At 38.9% G+C, this 6,910-nt stretch overlaps 1 protein-coding gene across 1 annotated transcript in view; it reads right to left on the reverse strand.

Annotated features, from left to right (window-relative positions):
• The window catches only part of LOC117827342 (SPRY domain-containing SOCS box protein 4-like), an 89,909-nt gene extending 83,372 nt beyond the window's left edge, over nt 1-6,537 (reverse strand). The window contains exon 1 of the mRNA XM_034703899.1: nt 6,296-6,537. The gene's annotated coding sequence lies outside the window, so the exon portion shown is untranslated. The remainder of the gene's footprint in view (nt 1-6,295) is intronic.
• Between the last annotated feature and the right edge of the window lie 373 nt (nt 6,538-6,910).

Genomic DNA, 6,910 nt, shown 5'->3' on the forward strand with positions numbered 1-6,910 from the left:
TCCATACATAACATCAGGCAGTATCTGTTCACTTTAAGTACGAGTGACAGGGTGTGATAAGACGGAGCCAAGTTAAAAACCCTTATCTGGCCTCCAAGCTGAATCCCATCTGCTTTTCTCCACTCACTGACTCATAATGCTGCTTATTAGTCCCTCTGGAGGGATAAAGGGGGACAAGACAAGATTTTTAAAAATGCAGGGAAAAACTGATAATAAAGACAGAAAGGGAGAGAGACAGCTGGGGCAATCTGAAAGGATAAAAATATAAAGTATTTATATCAAGACACGGAAAAGCTGCAATTTGGATCTGTGCTTAGCTGAAATGAGCTAGGAGTAGACGGGTGGGAGTGTTTTCTTTAAATGCTTTGTTATTCCCACTAAAATGCCTAAAGAAGCTAAAATTGAGATGGATCAAAAATTTAAATGACAAATTTTGAATTTCTTAGGTATTGCCTTGTTTCCACTGCCTGATATGGCTAATGCTTTTGGTATCAAGTGTTTTAAACAAGTTAGTTTCAACTGCATTTAGTACCTCAGGCAGGATTCTTAGCCGATTTCAAAGCAGTTGCATTGATAGTGCTATTCGAGCAAATGATGTACACGAGTGCCCAAGACACAAATTTTCGCGAGAGGGGCAGTGGTTCCAACACCACCCCAGTCTGTTGTTATCAACTGAGCTCGAGTACATTGAATGGGGAAGCCGGTTATGCTAGAGGGGAGCAGAGCTAACTTCCTAGTAACACTGATAGCTGGATTCAAGGGACAGAACATTTTTCACAATTAACAAGATAATCCAACCTCCTCACTCGCTTTCCTCAAAGTGAGCTCCTGTTTATTCCTGAGCCATTAAAAAGTAGGTAGTGTAGCAAAGTTTGGGGAAGCCGCACAGAGATATAATCAATTTGTCCTAAATATTCCAGTTGAACCACTGCTGGTCCATACATCATACCATTTGTCACCGGAGCACCTGCATGCTGATTGGCTATCACAGCGCAGTAGATTCGCTGGAGTTCAGAGTTTCAGCTCTTGCAAATTATTTGTGTCTTAATTTGCTTAAATTGCGTCATTCCCCGAAATCATTTGCGTCATTTAGACGTATCACATGATTCAAGCCGACCAATTTGCGTCATTCATGCCGCCAGACCAGAACTTGTGTCTAAGAAAAGACGACATCCACCTGTCCTTCCACCCACCGTTATGGGGAATGTAAGATCTATCTACGATAAGGTGGACAAGCTAACCCAGCACCAGAGGGAATACTGGCAGAGTATTATCATGCTAACACAGCTAACACCGGACACGAACGGCACATTGGAAGGATTTCACCTGCTGTGGGCGGACAGGATACAGGAGAGCAAGACTGAACCAACTGGTGAAGAAGGCCAGCTCAGTCCTGGACCCTGTGGAGGTGGTGGCTGACAGGAGAATTATGGCAAAGCTGTCGTCTCTGATGGACATTTTTTTTTCTATATATATTCTTGTTGAAATTCTTGTACTGTACACCTTCTTGTTTGCTGCTGTAACTCCATGAATTTCCCCGTTGTGGGACGAATAAAGGAGTATCTTATCTTATCTCATCTTATTCACGTTTTTACATTGACTTTACATGTAATTCATTTGCGCGAATGAGTATTTGCGTTTGATTTGAACGCCTCGCTTGCACCTTGCTTATTGAAAAATGGCAAAGGTCCTCAACGCCCTGGTCACTAGTTTGACTTGTCTAACCTGCGGCCATTTACTTCCCCACATTTCCTATCTCTCTTCAGCGGTTTTCAAAGAAAGGTGAAATAACTGTATGACTGACATGTAAGAAAAGTGGAGGGTTTTCCGCAGTATGCCGCTTGTGGCACAAGTGATGATATGGATTTCTCAGACCATTCATTAAGTATCAGCTTGATTCACTGCAAACCTAAACTGGTATTATACCAAAAAAGTGCCTGGTACCAGCTGCCCACAACTTTGCCAATACAAACCAAAAAATGAATGGTTAAAATGAAGTCGGGTCAGGATGAACTGTTTCATGGAGTTCAAATGAGACAAATGTCAGCACTGATACTCAGGTTTGTATCAAATTTTTGAAGTAAGAGGCGAAAACAACTTAACTGCAATTGAAAGAACAAGGCCAGTGTGTCCGCCAGTGTTTCCTCTCAGATGAAACAGCCGGGAGCACTTAAGGGAGCTTTGTAGGTACAGTGTCCTTTGGCTGAAACACTTTGGCTGTGTCTGGTTGCTAAGATACGAATATCCACAGGTGTAAAAATATTGGCACAGGTGAAGAACTTGCTCTGGTCCTTACTCTGTTTGAAGACAAGCTAAAGCATGTAGGGAGAAGTGGTATGTGGGGCACTATTTCTCCTTCATTGTTTTTGCTGTTGTTCTGCACTTGTATGAAGAATGGTAAAGTGAGTTTGTCTTGCTCCTTCTTCACTGTGGACCGATCGGTACTGCGAGGTGTAATGCGGGGCTTTCTTTTTGTAGCAATGTACTGTATTTTTCTACATTAATTTTGATTCCGCCCTCTGTTAAAAGCAAAACCCAATAAAAAGATTGTTTTAAAAAAGAAGTACAAACAAAGCTTTAGTAGCATAAAGTGGCATTTGTAGAAAAAAGGGACTTTTGTAAAACAAAGTGGCAATATCAAGCATATCAAGGGGGTTTGTAGCTAGAAGTGGTGTTGTTGCATAAAGTGGTGTTTTTAGCATTAATGGGATTCATAGCATAACATGGCCCTTAATGGATAAAGTGCATTTGGACACAAAGTGGCTTTCATACAGCAGCTGTTCTTACCTAACATTGTCCTCATAATAGAGGGAAGTTGTAGACTCTAGTTGTAGTTGTAGCATTTATTGCATTTAGCATAATACAGCATTAATAGAATTAAGTGGCATTTGTAACATAAAATAGTATGTAGCATTTAAAGCATTAAATGGCTCTTCAAGCACACTGCGCTTGATGGATAGACTGTATTTGTTAGCATTAAGTAGCTTTTAATAAGGGGGAATTTTTAGCCTTAAATGGTGCTTATAGTGTAAAAAGACAGTTGTCACATAAAGCTGGAAAGCATGGGATTTGTAGCATGACGTTGCTTCGGTAAGCATAACACAGAGTTTGGAGCATGACAGCATTTACCCTTTATCCTATTGTACATTTTATACAGTTTATTTGTGTATATTTTTAGAGTTACAAGTTTAATTATATTGTTTATTATTTCTTATTTAGGCATCTGGAGGACTGCTCCTTACAAATTTCACTGTTAAACCGCAATAATGACATTAAAGATATCTTATCTTATCTTGCAGCATAACAGGGCAGTTAAAACATAATGTGGCATATTAGAAGCTTAACCTGACACTCCTTGAGCACAGGATTTGGGGAATTAAGTTAGTATAAAATCATTTGATTTGATGGACCAATTGTGAACAGAAATTTCAGTTGAAATTGTTGATGGCAAAGACAAGAAAAGTTGAAGTGTCCCTTGTGTCAGAATTAAAGGCAATTGAAATGTCAGATGAAGGGTTTAAGCTGTCAGTTAAGGTACTAAAAAATGTGAGTTGATTTGTAAAGGCTGCAGAAGTTATTTTCATCTGAAGTTGAAGTGTTAGGGACAGTTCAAGAGTGGGCGATGGGAAATAACTGAAGTGTCAAAAAGTTCATCATGTGATAAATTGTGGTGAGATAAGTTTCTCTCTAAGGGAAGTGTTGTGAAAGCAAGAAAAGCAGAGTAAGGAAGTAAAAAAAAAAAGAGACAAAGCCGGTGAGCAGTCTGATCTCCTGTAGTGAGCGGCTGGTCTCATCCAGCAGACAGATAAATGACCCTCTGTCACCGGTGTAATCTGCACTCCCTCCTCTATCCCTCCTCCCTTATCTCGACAGGTCATCCATCAACTGGCTGACTTCACCAAACATGCTCTACACACACACACACACACACACACACACACACACACACACACAAACACACACACAAACACACACACACACACACATCTGTTTGCCAGTTGCTTGTTAGCAAACCAAATGAGGAGGCGCTGCACCTGGTACAAGTGAGGAGGGCACGAGTTCCCTCTGTGCACCACCTTTCTCTCTTCCCACCCTTCTGTCTCCATCTCTCTTCACTTTTCTTTTCTCTCCTCTTCTCGCTGCTCTTACCACCTGCTCTCTTGTCACCTAATCTATCTAAGCGGAGTAAATGTCAAGGGGAAGCCACCGAGATACGTGATAACTGCCAGGAGAAACATTTTTACTTTACACAAATGAGATCCAGTCAAGAATAATTTATAAGCAGACATTATTAACTCTTAAAACAACTGAGCGACATCTGACATCTGTCGGCACATTGAGCATATTTCAGTCTCATAGTCTTTAACGTTGGCAACAAGCCAGAGAAAAGCTAGCTAAACCCTGGAGCTATCACTTTAAAACAACATCACAACTCAGTGCACGTTTGGTCTTACAAGTGAAAAGTACTAACAGAAAAGGGGGCGACAATGTGCGATTACAGCTGTTGTGCAATGCATGATCATGTGCATGTCATCATACTGTGCAATAAAAAGCTGCCTTTGAAAAAATGAAAAATGAAAAATCCTTTTCTAAGCACTTTATGTTGACTTTTTCTTTATAAGTTGGTATATGAATGAGTGTGTGCTTGAGTGCATTTAGGGAATGTCAGTGAATGTTACATTTGTACAGAAGATGCAGGACAAATTTTCTTGTTCTCTGTGCAATGAAAACTAAAATATTATGATATATTTAATTCTAATGTACAACTCAGTGGTGGACAAAGTACACGGCTTCATTACTTAACTCAAAGTATAGATACTCCATGTCAAATATTACTCCAATACAAGTGAAAGTTGCTCTGTCAAATTATTACTTGAGTTAAAGTACTGAAGTACTTGCTTTTAAAAATACTTAAGTATTCAAAGTACTTTTTAAAAAAAAATCTCAAAACATTTTATTCTCACAAAGCATGAGTGCAGTCAAGAATACATAGGAGTACATGCGCTTACATTATGTTTATTTAGAACCCATTACTTGAAATCTCTAAAAACTATACCATGGAATAAAAACAGACACTAAGTTACTCCAAGCACAGACAACTTAGTTTGAAATGTTCATCTGGAATGAAACAAACTTTATGTAGCTAAACACGCTTTCTCAGGTTGGACTGTGAATGTTTATATATTTGTGCAGAGTGGGAAAAAGGGAGAACATTTCAATGATAAGTATCATTCTTCATTTCAAAAACCTCTAACACGGGCTGAAGATATGGACATGGGTGCTCAAGTGGAGAATTATAGCCATCATTACCACCTCTGAATGAACTGCCTTATCTGAGTGAAATTTGCTCTGTGTTTGCTCCACGTTCAACTGTGGAGACGCACAATATACAGGTATGACTAAACCACTGAGACAAACAGAACTACACAAACACATTTTACTGTCTTAGGGATCAGATTACAGAAAAGAGAAGTAAATTCATGAGCTGACTTCAAAGCAAAAGTAGTGAGTAACTAGAGCACTGATAGAAATGTAGTGGAGTAAAAAGAACAATAATTGTCTTCTGAATGTAGTGGAGTAAAAGTAATAAGTTCCCCCAAAAAATAATACTCAAGGAAAGTACAGATACTCAAAAAATGTACTTAAGTACAGTACTCAAGTAAATTTAGTGTGTTACTGTCCACCACTGTTTACAACTCTGTGTCACAGTAAGGGCTCAGGATGCCTTCAGATGTCACACAATCTTGGGAGTTGTACTTTAGTGTTGCAAAAATCTAAAAATTGTTCATTAACTACTGAAAGGAAAGTTTTTAGTTGAAGTTAATATAACTTGGACTTTGTCAGTAGTGGTAGTTTGCTATAAAAAGCTGAAAAATGGCATTTGAAATATTTGATTGATTAACTATTTGTCAACCACATTGTGCACATCAATAAGACATCCTCACAACACATTTGAACCATAGAGTTGAACACATTCAATTGAAAGAACAAAATTGATTCAGTCTCCAATTACTGAGGGAAGATAGATAAAAAATTAGGGGACAACAACATGTCATGAGAAAACCATGTGTAACAAACAAATCATACAAATTCGATGTATTAAAATAGTTTGACATAATACTCATTTTTTCCTTGAGTTGTAATTAATTTCCGTCATATCTATCAATGCTTGAACACGGAATGATGGTACTTTTTTAGAGAAAAACCTCGGTTATCCAACTAGCCTATATACTGTATAACCCAATGCTCCACATCCTGTGGTCATCTCATCCGGTGTAAACACAGAAACACTCACCGAACACAAAGTCAGCTTGTCTCCAAAACTACTCTGTTAGTCTGAGGAATCCTCTTCGATGTAAGAAGGGGAGAGGCCTCTGCTCCTCTCCGCCGATGACAGCAGTGTTATTCCAGCGGTGTTACATCTGTTTCAGAGATGTAACGACGTTTTCTTTGTTGCCGAAAAGAGCAGCTCGGTACATGGAGGCAGCAGAGCGAGAAGCTGATGCTAAGTGTCCATTTACTCCGCAGGCTGAGTGATGATTGGTTGACTCTACCACAACACAGCGTTCGGCTGTGACGCGATTGGCTCAAATTTTGATGGTGAGTTCAAGGACTGCTCGTCACCTGAAGGTGTATCTTTTTCAGAATCAGAATCAGAATCAGCTTTATTGGCCAGGTATGCTTCAACACACAAGGAATTTGACTTGGTAAACTGTGCTCTCTTTGTACAAGGCATAAGAATAAAACATACAAATAAAAATAAAAATATAATAACAATAACATTTGCTATAAATACAAAACAACAACAAGTAGGCATGACTAATATGTACAGGCTAAAATAATATGATAATAGTGCAGTGGTGAGTAGCAGAGGTAGTTTTACATTCAGAAAAAAAATAGTAGTTAAATA

The sequence above is a fragment of the Notolabrus celidotus genome, chromosome 15, assembly GCF_009762535.1.
Source record: "Notolabrus celidotus isolate fNotCel1 chromosome 15, fNotCel1.pri, whole genome shotgun sequence".
Taxonomy (NCBI): Eukaryota; Metazoa; Chordata; class Actinopteri; order Labriformes; family Labridae; genus Notolabrus; species Notolabrus celidotus.